This window comes from Vombatus ursinus, unplaced genomic scaffold (assembly GCF_900497805.2).
Source record: "Vombatus ursinus unplaced genomic scaffold, bare-nosed wombat genome assembly UNPS02015012.1, whole genome shotgun sequence".
Taxonomy (NCBI): domain Eukaryota; kingdom Metazoa; phylum Chordata; class Mammalia; order Diprotodontia; family Vombatidae; genus Vombatus; species Vombatus ursinus.
In genome coordinates this window covers 372109-387873 of record NW_020954790.1, presented here as the reverse complement: position 1 = coordinate 387873, position 15765 = coordinate 372109, and positions in this window count along the sequence as shown.

Genomic DNA, 15765 nt, shown 5'->3' with positions numbered 1-15765 from the left:
GAGCGCTAACCTTTCTATCACTCTCATTCCTTTTCGGGGAATATACTTTTAAGGTGTTATCAAAAACAAAAATGACTGGTCAAAACTTTCCATAGCAGTATTCTTTGTCATAAAAAAAATACATGGGGCAGTGGCTAGAGCACCAGCCCTGGAGTCAGGAGGATCTGAGTTCAAGTCTGGCCTGAGACACATAACACTCACTAGCTGTGTGACTCTGGGCAAGTCACTTAACCCCAGTTGCCTCACATAAAAGAAAAATACATGGAAGAAACTTCAGTGGCAGCTATCGGGGCAGGTTATAAATAATCATTCGGTTACATTCCGTCAGTTTAATGGAATATTGGACTGCGATTGAGAGAAACACATTTGAGGAATATGACAAAATCTGGAAAGGCCTGTATAGAATAAAACAGGAGGAACCAGAGGGGCCGTTATAATGTGACTCCAAGGAATGGGAATGAATGGAGAGTCTTGAGAGAGACTTGAAGGGGAGTAATGAAAAGATCCTCATTTCATGCTTGGAATTCATTTGTTTCAGCATTAGTAGCTGTAAAGCCGGCTTTGTTGTGCTCGTGTTTGTACTGCAGAGGTGATAAGTCAGAGAAAATGATGGCGTTCTGATAGGAGCTCACGCCCAGCCAGCTCTGCTCTGTTACCATTCTCAGCAGCAGCAGCCATTCGCCTCTGACTAGTTTCTCTCCTTCTTGCTTAAAGCTAATTTCTCTCACTTTCGGTTCCAGCTCCTACTGTCTATGAAAGACCTCTCCAGCAATCCTGCGCTTTCCCTCAATGCTTCATATTCAGTCTGTCCCTTAAACCTTGCTGCTTCTCAGCTGCCTACCCAAATGCCCAGGTCTATGCAGGACTTTAAAAAAAAACCCTTCTGTCCCATCTGGTGGGCTCCCCTTTGTTCTGTTTTTCTCTTCACTGCCAAACTTGATAAAGAATGCTGTTTACACCCATTTCCAGTTCACCACCATCCACCATCCCCTCAATGCTTTTCAGTTAGATTTCTCCATCAACTGTAACTGATCTCTAAAAAATCACCAGTGACTTTTGAAATATAATGACCCTTGTTTCAATCCTCATCCTTCTTTTTATCTTCAGAATGTTTGACACGACTAACCTTTCACAGAATCCCAGGTTTTCTGAGTTGTAATGGACCTCTGTGGCTTTTTGGTGTAACCTGTCCCCAAAAAGGAATCCTCCAAGATGGTGTCAACTCAAAAAGAAACAAGGGCCTCTGCATGTAGGTAAAAGATCCCTGCAGGCTTAGAAAGTCCCTGTTGACTTAGAAAGCCACATGTTAATGTTATCTACGTTCTATTGTATTTTCATTTACTTTGTTAAATATTTCCCAATTACATTTTATTGTGATTTGGGAGACGCTGGAGAGTGTTGTGGGCCATGTGCTTGACATCTCTAGAACTTACCCAAGAAATGGTCTGAAAGCTTCTCCTTGCTGCCCGGTTTGCTCAGTAATTTCCTTGCTAGACTGGGATGCCTCGGTCCAAATGCAGTTTTCCAGTCCGACCGTGGGTCGAGTGCAGTGAGCCGCGGCCTCGGGCAGCCTCCAGCCATCTCCGCTTTTTGGTGCCGGGTTCCCCTGCAGACGCGCTGAACTCGTAGTGCATGGAAACATCCCGACCTTTTCAGAGCAATGACTGCCTTGCCCCCTCTCATGTTATTGAAGTTGATTTTTTTGTACTAAAGTGTGTGCACACACGCGCACACACACACACACACACACACCCAGGGATCCCCGTGGAATTGCATCTCATTAGACTGAACCCGCTGTTGCAGTGCGTTTGTCGTCTCTCCCCACTTTGCATCGTCTGAAAATCTGACAGGTGTACCACCTGTGCCTTTGCCCTGGCCACTGATAAAAATGTCAGACAGTGCAGGAGCGAGCGTCAGGTCCTGTGGTAAACCCCACTGGAAGCCTCCTGCCGTGATGAGCCTCCCATTTAACGAGCATCCTTGAATCCAGCTGTGCCAGTCAGGTGGTTCGTACGTTCTCCCTTTATCCACTTTGTTCTCTGAGACGGGCTGCTGGGCGACTGCACCAGCGGTGTCCGTGTGTGCCTGCCAGGGCCCCTCGGGCTGACTGATGGTCTTGGCTACTTTTCTGGGTGTGAAAGGTGACTTGGCTGGGAGGGAACTTAACCCCCCAAGAGCAGCACTGAGTTCTTTTTTAATCTCCCTAAGTGGCTTTCGTCTTTACACTGGATTTTTTTTCTCTTGTCTCTTCCAGTTCAAAGATGATTCTCCATGGTTGACCAAATAAAGTATGAATTGCGTAATTTACTTTTTTGTCCCATTTAAGCTGAGCAGTGGACTGCTGCTTATTTGCGATGCCTCTTTTTACCATCCGTTCTACGCGTACTCGGTCCTTTGTCTGATCCTGGTTCTTAGCGTTTGTTGCCACACTCTGTTGATTCTGAGCTTCGTGTTCTCTATTCTGGTTCTGTGTTCTAAACATTTCCTTTTAAAATCAGATGCCTGATGAGCTCCCTGTGAAATCTGCACCATTCTTTTTAAATGAGTTCCCCTTTGCTTTGTTGGAATTGTTTTTCCCGTCCCATCTTGGGTTTTCATTCTTGAATGCTTCCTCTCCCTTCTGAGCTGTTTTCCCTTGCAGTACTTCGGGAGATGGGATTTTACATAGGCTTTCTCTGAATCTGTCCTCTCAGAGCCTCAGTGGGTGACTGTGGATTATGTCTGCCTTTCCTCCCTCCCCCCAAGACTCCCCTCATTTCTGTCTCAGTCAGCAGTACCTCCCACTGGTGATCATTTGGCCCAGCAGCAAGAAATGATCCTTCAGGCCAGCCGAGACGTTGTTAGCCGCTCTGCTTTGGGCGGGTGGGATGTCTGGGAGGTGGTGGAATCCATCACTGCTCCATGATGCTTCCCCACCAGACTTGAGTCTGTTCTTCCAGTAGACTTGTTTTCTCTCTGTTCAGATGTTCTGTAGCATACTTCTGTTCGTCTTGAGCTGAAAGTTCATCGTGGTCTTCCTGTGCCTTTGGGATTGGGTCTGCCTTCCAGGGCCATATTCTGGGGATGTGTCCATCCTGGCGGGGATGCCTCTAAAATTAGGTTTGCCTGCTTCCTCCAGGAGCTCCACTTTGCCTTGCCCATCCTTGGCTACTTTTGAGACCTTTTTTGTTGTTCCTGTCCTAGATTTTTGTTGGGTTTAGATTTGTGTGGTTCTTCCCATCCATTAGCTGGCACGCACTTATTAAATGCCTAATTTCTGTGTTGTAGCTACTCTGTTTGGCATCCAGATTGTTAGAGATGCACGATTCCTTTTGAGTTTAAAGCCCTTTGGATTATTCTTGCAGGGTGCCAGACAGTGTGTCCCCGGCCAGGAGCACCTTCCTGAATCTTAAGCCATGGTCCAGAAGCACAAATCCTTTTCTCAGATGCTGCCTTCTTATCCAACTCCTTCACTCCCCATATTTGCCCTTCCACTGGAGTCCACTGTATTCAACAGTCAGGAAGAATCACCAGTTTCCCTTTGACTTTGCCTTCCATTGCTTAGTGCTGCGGAGCATCCCCAAAGCGGGCAGTTGTTGAAGGAGCTGGGTTGATCAGTGTGGTTGGGAGCATGGTGGGCCCCAGTTGGGGCACATCCCATTGGGAGCAGTATGGTGGAGTGGGTGGAGTTGTGGAATCTTGCGCTCGAGAAGACCTGCCATCACACACCTCCTCAGACATTAGCGTGATCCTGGGCAAGCCACTTCACCCTCTCCGAGCTTCAGTTTCTTCCTTTGTAATAGATGTTGACACCTGTCTCCCCGGGTTGTTGTGAGACGTGAAGGAGGTTAGGTCAAGTGCTTTATAAATGACACATATTGTAGCCCCCACCCCTCACCCCCATGAGTGGAATTTGTCAGTGTTCTTACTTCCCCATCATCCCAGATCCTCCATAAAGCTGGAGTTTCAGTCTGCCCATTGGAAGACTGCTGAGAACCCCTTCCTTGGTCTTTTGTTGTGGAATGAGGTGGGGAGTGGCACTCACTGAGAATGCTAGCCATGGGTGTTCCTTGGCCAAGAAGCAGAGCTCTCCATCCCCTGTCTGATTTCCAGATTGAGGCTGCTTCAGGCTAGAGTGTAAGGGTATTCTTGGGCCTAGGTAGTCTGATGCCCTCATTTTACAAGAGATGAAGCTGCATCCCATGGAGTGTGAGGGCTTGCCCTTAGCCAGACAGCTTTAGCCATTGCAGCCAAGATTCGAACCCTGTGTCGCTGGGGCCAAATCTGGTATTATTACTGTGCTATCTCTCAGATTGCCTCCTTTTCTTTTTTTTTAAAGTGAGACAATTGGAGTTAGGTGACTTGCCCAGGGTCACACAGCTAGTAAGTGTCAAGTGTTTGGTCTGAGGCTGGATTTGAACTCAAGTCCTCCTGACTTCAGGGCCGGTGCACTATCCACTGCACCACCTAGCTGCCCCTAGATTGCCTCTTCTCACCACAACAAGTAAGAGCCACCTTTTACTTCCCTGGAGGGTGGATTAGTTTACTATTTAGATGAAGGATTCACTCTGGAACCATCCTGGTGATGTTCATATGTTAGTGGGAAATGTTCAGGAAGTTTGCAGGTTGGGGTCAGATGTCCAAGCCGCACAGATTTAATCATCTCATTGCACTGTTGAGGACACCCGAGAAGCGGGCAGGTGACACCCTCGTGAAAATCTCCCACGATGAATTTAGGAGATTTTCATTTGGCTGTCTGTCCCCCTGAAGGCCTGCAGCATCTCACCGACCCTAGAGAGGTGGTGTCGCTATTATCTCGATACAAAGGGAGCTGCCCCCCCAACAGAAACATGGAGAGCCTCTGGCAGAGTTACAGATGTAGAGGTCTTCAGAGGATGCTCAGAGTTATTTCTTCCTCTGCCTCGGTCTGATAAAAATGTCATGCAAATTAGACAGGGAATGGGTAGAAATTTCTATAGATGTGGTCAGAGGATATGGAAAGACAGGTGTTGGAAGAAGAAGCAGCCAAAATTATCAATAGCCACCCAAATTATTGTAACAATCAGAAAGGCAGACTTCAACACCTTTGGGTGTAAGATGCCACCTTCTACCCACTGAGTGGACAAAGTTTGTAAAAGATGATGAAATCATGCTGGTGGTACTGAAGAAGCACACTGCTACATTGCCGATGGAGGTCCAGAATGGCGTGATATTTTTGAAAAGCAATATGGCAGCATGCAACGTTAACAACCAAGTGGTCATAGACTGGCTTCTGATATGCCTGGGACCTAATAACTAACGCTGCTGTTGGGCATGAGGGGTGAGAGCACCCTACTGGGTCAAAACATTCCTGGAACACTAGAAACTGTACTTCTGTCCAAGAACTAGGGAATGGCAAAGCCAATTGTCACCTGTGAAGGTAAGAGGGATATAAGAAATGACATCTGTGAAGTGTACAAAGAAATGTGGAAAGCCTTCCATGCAACAGATCAATGAATGAAGAAAGCAGAATCGGGATAACACTGATTGTAAATGACAGTGACAGCAGCAACATCCAGAAAAACATGAAAAAATGTTCAGAAGTAGATACAGGGCAAAGAGAATGACGCTTGTCGTTGTGGCCTACTCAAAGTTGGTGCCAGTGTTACTATTTTTAATCACGGCAAATATGGGGAGAATAAATTATGATTCTTTCCCCTTGTGTTTTGACAAGTTTGTTTTCTTGATGGTTATTAAATTTAGAATAAACATTTTTAGTAATGCTGTATCTTTGATTTTTAAAAATCCATTTTTGAATGTGTTGAATGTTATCGCTCATAAGTGGCCAGGTGGTACAGTGGATAGAATGCTGGGCCTACAGTCAGGAAGACATGAGTTCAAATCTGAATTCAAACACTCCCTGGCTGTGTGACTTTGGGCAAGTCTCTTAACCTCGGTCAACCTCAGTTTCCTGAACTGTGAAATCTGGATAATAACATCTACTTCACAGGGTTGTTGTGAGAATCTAATGAGATACTATTTGTAAAGTGCATAGGCCAGTTCCTGGCACACAACAGGTACTTAATAAATGTGTATTTCTTTCCCTATTTCCCTCTGTTTTTGGACATAAAAACCTTAAAAAAGCAAATGCAAAAAAGCAGAAATACACCCATCCTTTACTGACCATAATGTCATCAAAATTATATTAAATGAAGGGCTTTATACAAGTATTAAAAAATTGACTAGCAACTACATGATTTAATCCTAAAGAATTGGTGCATGGGAGAACAAATCATAGAAGTGATAGGTGATTTCATTAATGATGACAAAAATAAGACAATTTACCTGAATTTTTGGGATGCAACCAAAACAGTCCTTAGGGGAAATTTCATATTTCTAAAAACTTTAATTAAGAAAAAGAAAACAGTGACTTGTGAATGCTACTGAGAATATCGGAAGGCCAACACAATTTAAGAACCCAGTTAAATATTAAATTGAAATTCTGAAAATCAAAGAAAATATTAACAAAACTCAAAACAAAACCATTAATAAAACTAATTTTAAAAAATAAGATCATTAGCTAATTTGATTAAAAAGAAGAGAAGGGAGGGCAGCTAGGTGGTGGAGTGGATAGAGCTCTAGCCTTGCAGTCAGGAAGACCTGAGTTCAAATCCAGCTTCAGACACTTGACACTACCTATGTGACCCTGGGCAAGTCACTTAACCCTTACTGCCTCACCAAAAAAGGTATTAAAAAAAAAAAGAGGAAAACCAAATGACCAGTATCAAAAATGAAAAAGGAGTTCACAAAAAGTAAAAAAAAAAAAATCAAAAAGAAGAAATAATGGATGTCATTAGAAGCTCTTTTGCCTGACTTTATGCCAATAAAATAAGCAAGAAATATTTACAGAAATACAAAATACCCAGATTAAGTTTTGGAAGCTGAAGCAGAAGACATACATACAGTGCCCTAAAAGCTAAAAGCTTTTTAAAGAAACACATTTTAATTAAGGGTTGTTTTTCCAGCACCTTGTGAGGCCCCTCCGGGACTTGAGGGCATCCTAGAGTCTCTTTCCCTTATCGTGAAATGCCATACAACTTGCACCAAAAGAATTTCCTTTGCCTCCCATATCCTGTGTTCCATGTTCTGTCACCCATCTTCCTCATCCTGTGTCATGACAATTTTTCCTTATCTTGACAACCATTTTCCTAAAAATATACCATTATCCTACAGGCTGTATAGCTTTCTGTCTATATAAGTCTGGGTCCTTTCCTATATCAGGGCCTTTGTTTAGCTCCTTGTTAATCTCAGGCCCGTGCGCTTTGGCGAAATAAAGCTCCCAATGGCTCCAGAGAAGGTCTAAGTGAATTCTTTCACACCTGAACCAGCTCTCCCAACTCTAAACCTCAACAGAAGCCTTTTGAATCTGTGCCCCCAAAGTTACTAAACTGCTTATCCATTGGCCCACTAATAACACTACTAGGCCTTTATCCCAAAGATATTGAAGAAAAGGAAAGGGATCTTTATCTTCAATAATATAGCAGCTTTCTTTTTTTTTTTGTAGTGGTAAAGAATAGGAAACTAAGAGTACCCACCAATTGAGGAATGTCTGAACGAAATATGGTATGCTCGTGCAATAATAGTGTGCTGTTGTGCTATAGAAAATGAAAAGGAAGACTTGTATGAACTGATGCAGAGTAAAGTAAGCAGAACCAGAGAAACAATTTATATGGTAACAGCATCATAAAGCAACTTTCAGCAGGTGTATGTGGGGGTGAGGTAGGGAGAATCACCAAGAAAAGATAGTGTAGAGAGAGAAGTAAGCCAGAGACCCCCATAAGGGACCCCCAGAGTTAGTGGACGTGACCTGGATGATCAGCAAAGGAGACAAAAAGGTTGAATAGGAAGGGAACCAGGAGTAAGCAGGGCCATGAAATTTGGAATAGAGTATCAGGGAGAAGAGGGTGACCAACAGTGTCTAAGGATGGTCAAAGAGGTCAGGAAGGATGAGGCCATCAGATCTGGTGACTTGGAAAATTTGAAGGAAGTTTCCTTTGAATGATGAGGTTGGAATCTTTCTCTGCAGAGAGATAAGGGTCTCCTCTAGGAGAGGAGGTGAAAGCATTAATTGCAAATGCCTTTGTCTAGGACTTTACCAATCCAGGGTGGGGAACTTGTGGCCTTCTAGATCCTTAAGAGCGGCCTTTTGACTGAATCCCACTTTTACAGAACAAACCCTTTTAATAAGTTTTTATATGTTTGTATACATGATATAGTTAGGAATAGTTATATATTTATAACTAATAAGAAGGATGGGTTAAAAGATAAAACGGCTGATCAGCCAGAAGCACAACTGTCACAAAAAAGGGGGACCAAGGCTTTTGGGGTGACGGTATGTTGGTGCAGAAACTGCCACTGCTGAACCCTCCAGCTGCAGCTCCCAAGGCAGGAATCCCACATCTTCCTTCCCTTGAATTCTTTCAGGGGAGCTAAAGCCTTTTCCTCTGGGCCAGGGGTGGAGAGGGCAGTCAGGGGACAGTTGCTATTCAGGGTTGTACTTAATGGGAAAACAATGGATATGAAGCTGCTGAGGTGGGGGTGGGGATGCCTGAGAAGAGAGAGATATCTAACACTGACGTGTTTTGTCTCTGGCCAGGAGCTCAGAGCTAATGAAAAGATGAGAACTACAGACTTCTTGGGACTAATTCCCAGAGTGGACGAGTGTTTGTAATAGGAAAATGCACCCGAGTCAGCGGTAGGGAAAGGGCAAATAGGAGTGGGTGCACAACTCTGATAACCACGCCAACCTTTAACACGGGTACATTTTTATTCTCTAAATATGTATCAGAAGATTGTAGTGACTTTTTTTGAGCACAAAGAGCAGCAAGTCTCACATTTCTTAGTGGCATTGGCTGCCATCTTGAAACAGCAAAACAAGTTTCTTACCAGTTCCACGGGCCTCTCTTGACCCACATGTTCAAAGTGGTCCTGCAGCGCTTTTATGGCAGACAACAAGCATTTATTAAGCACTTATTGTATGCTAGTCACTGGGCTAAGGAATACAAATATAAACAAAAAGAAAGTGCCTACCCTCAAGGAGCTTACATTCTAATGAAAGAAGACCACACAAAATAGAGCTAATAAATGTGGGGCCTAGTGAGGAAGGGAAGGCTGCCTACAGGTGGGTGGTAGTAAAGTCCAGAGAATCAGAATCAGAGCCAAGAAGGGAATGAAGGATAACTGGCCTGGGCTTTCCCCCAAAATGGAGGCCAGAGTAGCAGTAACCGTCAGGCAGCACCAGCTGCTTGCTGGTATCTTTCATGGCGCAGCTCCAACTGCAGCATTATCTCAATAAGCAGGTGCCTTTTTTGGGAACGGAATGTAAGTCCCATAGCTTCACTGCCTGTTTCTTGGTTTGTACCATTTTAACCAGCCATCTGCTCTCACTGCCATACATTTATAGACAACTGAGGCAAGAAGGTGGTTTCAGTGAAACAAGGTACTAATGTATGCAGGCGGCCTGCTGGCTGGTGGCGGCTCCAAGCTCCCTGTGACACTTCCATTTGAATGTGGCCCAGCCACTGGGACATCACACGTGGCTTTCTTTCCCTAGGTCTGTGGCTTTGGTGTCATGTGGCTTTTGGAACTGGGCATCCCATCTACATGGGTCTTCCCTGGTGGAGCATGAGCGCTCATTCATTTGTCATCTGTTAGTGCCGCTGTCAGTCTCCAGGAAGGAACATTTAACATGGCGCTCATCAAAATGTCAGCAGATTGTCAGTCTACGCTTTCAGTTAGCTCCGCACACAGTCTCGGAACTTTTCAGTAACAGCCCATTTCAAAGCCAAGAATTCCAGCTTGTGAATGGCACAGCCAGTCTCACTGCCGCTAAGTCCTCTGCTGGCAAACTGATTTGCTTTATTGTGCCGATTGGCCTCCCTTATGTGCAGGAGGAGGATTCCGTGACTCTGCAGAGTTTGGGCCACAAAATTTTAATCTGTAACAAGAGTCACTAAGACAGAGCTCCAGGCATGTTCAATTTGTTAGGGATACCAGTAGTCCTCCATTAATTGGGTCCAAGACCTTTCTCAGAGTCAGAGAACCCTCCTCTTAGGTGCTAGCTACTTTTATACATTTGGGAGACCATTAAAAATAGGAGGTGTTACAATTCACAGAATTGTCAGTTCCAGAAATGGGGAAATCTTACGGTTGGCTAAGAGAAATGTCCATAAATCATAACCACTTTGTCAAGAGAACTTTCACAGGTCATCAAGAGAGGTCAGCTCCGCAGAGACTTTCCAAAGGTCATGAAACCCCTTCAACATTCTGGGGCCTTCCACAATTCATAAGACCTTAGTGTTTGAACAACTGTGTCCTTGGGACCAAGGAAGCCGTGGGTTTGAAGTAGAGGCCATGAGGGAATGAACGGATGGTAGTGATTCATAGGGGTGAGGGAGATCACACCAGCAAATGAACCTTACTATAGCCTGTTACAGGGTGGGGGAGGGCACTTCAGCAATTACCTTCTTATTACATTTCTAACTGATGATATGAATCCGATAAATTGAATGCAGACATAAATAAAAATGCAATAATATAATAAATCTACAAATCATCAATACACGGTGGATTACTCATTCATAACTCTTATCCCAACGTCATTAACATACATAACTGATTTAAACTTAATCTTAGTCTGCTAAATTCACTAACGCAATCACTGATACCATCAAATCACCACAAACTTAACAAATACTGATTAATTCGAGTAGGGGGTATCAAAGTCGTTGTCACATGAGACCATCACTGATCATATAGAAGGCAGTAGAAAGCTCACTCCCATTGGCCAATCAGTTTCTCAATGGCTTTGTAGGGGTTAAGCTAATTCAAGCTTTTCTGCTCTCCTCCTCCTGGTTCTCTTTATCCTGTGAGCATGAGTGAGGTGACTCAGTCAGTTAGCAACCCGTGCTTGTTCTTAATGAATTGGTGATGGTAACCACCAAATCCTAGAAAAGTCCTTAGACAATGAAAGATTTTCTGAAGCCAGTTCAGGAGCCCTTCTGTCTTCTTTGGGTCAGTGCCACCCACTTTTATAACACTCTCTGACCACCATAGTTGACAAAGCCTCTAAAAAACTGGCATTTGTTAGTTGTGAAAAGATGCTTGTGAAATTTTCTGTTTCCACAGAAGTTAACATAAAAACAGGATGCCTGTGGATAGTATAGCCTGATTAGCAGGTACTCTTTAACTACAAGTATTGACAAATAACTAACAGCTGTGCTTATAGCTGCACGTGCTTAATTAGCTTCGTTGGGGTATAAGAGCTGGCTCTGGCTTCTGTATCAGTGTGTGTGTGTGCTCTTTGGGAGCAGTACCCCCGGATTCTTGCAAGAAACAAAATAAACACCTTTCTCCATTCACTCTCTTTGAGTCAAGTACTTTGCTCCTTTCTATCATCAGTTGGCAACTTTAGATTATTTTTTTCAGGCCAAGCCAACACTTCCATCATTCTTTCGTGTTCTTCTAAGACTTTCCCAAAGACAATGAGGTCACTAAGATATTCTAACACTTCTAGGTAGTTCAAGTTTCTAAATATTTTCTGTATCCATCACTGGATCATGGCATATGCTTGCAAGATTATGCTTAAACTGGTAAAATCCAGCTGGGCAGATGAAAGCAGTATTTTCATAGTCTCCCTCTGCCACAGTAGCCACTATATAAGTCCAACATAGAGAAGCAATGGCTGCCTAACATAATTCAGAGCATCTGAAAGTCTTGGCATGGTGTATGGTCCACTTTTGTTCTGTTGAAAGTGGATTCCTAAGAGCTAGCTAGGTGTGGTTTGTTAAGACTGACTCCATTTTGTACTGTAGCTGCCATTTTCCCGTGGATGACCCCAGGATCAAGGGCGTGATCAGCTTCCAACATCTGGTTTACAGAAGATTTGTTTCAAGAGTCTTTGGTGGCCCCAGGACTTCTGCTCCTCTTTATCTTTTCTCACAAGTAACGTGTGGCTCCCTTTGTGCGTGGGTGGTGGGGGCCCAGAGACAGGAGTCAGGGATCAAATAGAAGTGTTTCATTTCCAAGTGAGGAAACACTTTCAAGCGGCAGCCCCCACCCGGAGCCGGTGCTTTACATGCGTAAGTGGGCTGGGCAGCCACACACTCATTCTTAGGTCTGAGCAGCTGCTCCCACGGCAGGCTCACGTGTGGACGATTCAGGCGTTCCTGGATCCTGCCGGAGCAGTCTCCAACACAAACAGAACCAGAGTTCGTGTGGCAGGAACAGGAGTGCAGTGCCAGGTTCGGTTCACTTGGCCGTCAGGAGAGGCGATGGATGGCTTTAGGCCGTAGCATGTTGGCTTTCATGGGGGGCATGAATCCCTCCATGAACACCCGGGGCTTGGTCAAAGCAACGCGCTTTGCCAGAGGGCGAGATCATCCAGGGTGCAAAGGACAGTTATTAGGCCAAGCTCAGGGCACAGCCTGCTGGCTGGGCCTTCACTCTGGGGCACAGGGGGCCTCCACAGGTCCTGATCTCGTGTGACTAGCTATGCTAACAAGGATACCTTCCTCATCCATCACCTGTAAGCAGTGATTACACCCCTCTGACAAGCAAGCCTTTCCTTTTCCATATAACCAGCTGCTCTGGGACAATTAGTCATTTTTCTCTTTGTCTCATAATGAACGGCATATACGTCATGGCCGAATCTGGAGAGACCCTTCATCTGCTGCCGGAGTGCATTGCCCCCAGCGAAGAAAAGCTTCGTCCTCCCTGCCTCTGTCACCTCTCCTCTCGACGAGGGGCTCCCAACTGCTCCTTCTGTTCTTTTGGTCCTGCGGAATCTGCAGTCAAATGTCTCCAGGTCCTCTCAGGAGTGTGGGAAGCTGGTGCTCTCATCAGTCACAGCTATGGGGTTGCCTCCGGGCTCCTGCAGACGACTAGCCAAAGGGCTGCTCCCAGCTGTCTGCGGTACACTGATGGGAAGAAGCCGAGATGAGGGGCCTGACACTCAGCGCTGCTGCTCCAGGCATGGCTGCTGGCTCCGGACACGTCCCACCCAAGGGTGCAGCTTCTGGTTGACACTTTGGGAAACCTGCGGTTTACACTGATGTGCCTCAGACAGAGCTGATCTTGTCACTCGGATCACTGAGTCCTAGCCTTTCCACGAGGAAGCCAAGTGGCCCGAGGAATAGTATGCCAGGCCTGGAGTCAGAGAGACGTCAGTTCAAATCTGATCTCAGACACATACTAGCTATGTGAGGCGGGGCAACTCACTTAACCTCTTTGCCCCCGTTTCCTCACCTGCAAAATGAGGATCATGACCACACCTACCTCCCAGGGCTGTTGGGAGGAGCAAATGAGGTATCTGTAGAGTGCTTGGCAAAGTGCCTGGCACATAGTCAGTACTTTATAAATGCCTATCCCTCTCCTGTCCTTCCCTCCATTGTCAAGGCTCTTCCCCAGATGTCTCTGACAGGCTGATTGAAATAAGATGGTAACTTGATGTCTACTCTCCAGGACACCTTCTTGCCAGCCTTCCAGTTTCCAAAACGTGATCAAATCTACACTGTCATGGCTGCTGGAGAGGCAATGTCAATCTATTCCCCTGTGGCTCTAAACACCATCCATTATTTTCTTAATCAACGTTTGCCTTTCGGGCCACCATTTCCCTACATATATTGATTATTATTAGACACATCAGCTCTTTGAGGGAAGGAACCAGCTTTGCTTTCGTCTTTGGATACTCAAGGCTTGGCACAGATCAAGCACTTACATGCCTTGTTCTCACACACACACACACACACACACACATACACACACTCACTCATTTCATTCACATCCTCATATACCAGTCCACTACTGACATGTTATTTTTTTTCTCTTCAGATTCTGAAGGTAATCTGAGGTATGTTCTAATATTCCCTCATAAATAACACAATGCAAAATCTTCAATTAAATAATTGATTGGCTCAAGCCCTTGGCCCAGCAAAACCAAACAAATGCAGCGTTTGGCGTAGCACCTAATAAATGTTCTTATTTCATAGGTTATCTTTCTTATCTCAGCCTCAAATGTGGAATGTACACAGGCTTTAACACCCATCACTGTTACTACGTATGAGATATACGAAGAACATAAAATAACATACATTTTCACAATGTATGGAAAAGATGGAAAGATATGAGGTAGAAGGTAATGCAAAAAGTCTGTCCAAGGTCATTTGTGGCTCCCATGACACCCTCCATCCGTCTCATCCTCTGCCGTCCCCTTCTCCTTTTGCCGTCAATCTTTCCTGACATCAGGGTCTTTTCCAATGAGTCCCATCTTCGCATTATGTGGCCAAAATGTTTAAGCTTCAGCTTCAGTATTTGACCTTCCAGTGAACAGCCTGAATTAATTTCTATAAGTGTTGACTGATCTGACCTCCTTGCTGTCTCTACAGCCTTCCCCAGCACCACAATTCAAAAGCGTGGATTCTGTGGCACTCAGCTTTCCTTAGAGTCCAGCTCTCACAGCTATATATTTCTATTGGAAAAACCATAGCTTTGACCGTATGGATCTCCATTGGCAAGGTGATGGCTCTGCTTTTTAGTATGTGGTCCACTTTTGCCATGGCTTTCATTCTAAGAAGTAAGCGTCACTTAATTCCATGGCTGCAGTCACCTTCTGCAGTGATCTTTGAGCTCAAGAACATAAAATCTGATAGGGCTCCCATATTTCCGCATTGTTGCTGCTAAGTCATTTTCAGTCAAGTCTGACTTCATGACCCCTTTGGGGGTTTTCTTGGCAAAGATACTGGAGTGGTTCCTTCTCCAGCTCATTTTACAGATGAGAAAACTGAGGCAAACAAGGTGAAGTGACTTACCCAAGGTCACACAGCTAGTAAGCACCTGAGGCCAACTCGTGTCTTCCTGACTCCAGACCTGGCACTCCACTGTGCCACCCAGCTGTTGTGTTTTCTTGTATTAAGCCCTAGTTTGACTTTTTAAAACTCTCCCCACCCCCACCCCCCACCCAATGCTCCTGGTTCAGCCCTCTGGGACCAACAAAATATGTCTAATTTCTCTTCTATATCACTGTCCTTCAAATACTTGAAGATAGCTATCATGTCTTGGGGTCCCTATCCCCTGAAACATGTCTCCATACTAGGTAGGTGGCACAGCAGATAGAGCACTGGACCTGGGAGTCAGGAAGAACAATCTAACTTTAGACACTTTTCTAGCACCTCTTTCTGCCTCAGTTTCCTCAACTATAAAACGGGGATCAGAACAGCACCCACCTCCTTGGGTTGTTCCAAAGATCAAACGTATTTGTAAAGCTATTAGCACAATGCCTCATTCCTCAGCTCCTCTCGCTCACCCCAAATATCCAGTTGGTTTCCAAATCTCGTGCTTTCCATCTCCACATCCTTAGTTACATAGTCACCACCCCAGTTCAGGTCCTTCTCTTGTTTGGACCATTGCAATGGCCTCACTGGCCTCCCCTTTCTAATTCATCATACACTAAGTAGCCAGAGTGATTTCCCTAAAGCCCAGGCCTGACTATGTAATGACATGAGCACTTGTTCTACTTGGCTTCAGAGGGCAGAACCAGAACCTGTATTTAGGAGAGATGCCTCACCATGACAGCCATCCAAGAGTGACAGGGGCTGCCTGGAGAGCTGGTGGGTTCCCTTCCCCTTCCCTCCCCAAAGGCTTCAAGCAGAATCTGGGTGATCACTTGTCCGCCATGTTAATGTGGAGGCTCCTTGTTTGAATGGGTTGAATTCGATGGAGATGGCTGCCGAGGTTGGTTCCAATTCCCCA